The sequence below is a fragment of the Mauremys mutica genome, unplaced genomic scaffold, assembly GCF_020497125.1.
Source record: "Mauremys mutica isolate MM-2020 ecotype Southern unplaced genomic scaffold, ASM2049712v1 Super-Scaffold_100201, whole genome shotgun sequence".
Taxonomy (NCBI): domain Eukaryota; kingdom Metazoa; phylum Chordata; order Testudines; family Geoemydidae; genus Mauremys; species Mauremys mutica.
Window position 1 is genome coordinate 291,399 of NW_025423287.1, and position 1,139 is coordinate 292,537.

Below are 1,139 nucleotides of genomic sequence, written 5' to 3' on the forward strand. Positions count from 1 at the left end.
CACGTGTTCCCGGCGCCCCTACGTGTCACCACCCGACTCCCACTGCCCCCAGCCCCCTCCCCCTCCCCGCGTGAGCCCGGCTCCAAACACCCGCAGACAGACCCGCCCCGGCCTTCCCCGAGCCCCCTGCTGTGCCCGCCCCCAAAGCCCCGCCCGGTCACTGCCCACCCCCGTTTGGGGGCACCAGGACTGTTCCGGGTCGTGATGGGAAATTGTCCAAGCTGGCCCAGGAGAGACGTGTGTGTCCCTGCTGCCCCCTGCTGGTGGGGCAGAGCCCTACTCTGTTTGTGTGTGCGTCTGTGGCACTGTTTGTATCAGTGTGTTGCTGGGCTAACCAGTAGGAAATGGCTTTGCAGGATTTTGTATCCTGCAGCAAGTGACTGACTGACTGACTGACACACACGCACACACGCACACTGACGCACAAAGGGACTCACACAATCCCAAGAACACTCACACACAACACACCCAGAGGGGCATGCTAGCCCAACCCCCAAAGAGAGAAACAATCACACCCCCAGCCGCACTCACAATCACCCCCCCACACACATGATAATATTCACAATCGTGCTCAGAGACACAACTGCACACAGTTCACTCCCACTGCTCCAAATACAAGGACCTCCTGCCCCACACAGCCTGTGCCAAGGCCTGTGGAACTCACTGCCACTGGACAGCTACCAATGAGAATGATCCCCTCGTGCTGGATCATCTGCTTGGCCCCCCACTCCCTCTCGGGGTGTGCTGTGCGGCGTGGCTGGGGACTGTGCAATGGCCCAGCACCAGGCAATGCAGAACGGACACCACATGCCCTGCCCAGCCTCACCTGAGCTGCTCTCCAGGTGCATTGGAGCCCAGCACCCCGCACTCTGGCACTCCTGCCCCACAGGGGGTGAGCTGCAGCCCCCGCCACACTCCGCAGAGGAGAGAAGGGTCAGGCCAGCCAGTCGTTGTAAGATGGGGAAATCACCATCGGGGTCGACGGTATGGGGGCTGTGACAAACGGAGAAACGGTTGTCGTGCCGGCAGAAGGCAGCAGAGCATGCACATGCACACAATTGCAAACATACATGAACACATGCATGAATCCAGCCACATACACACAATTGCTAATATACACAAACACCCACACAAATCCA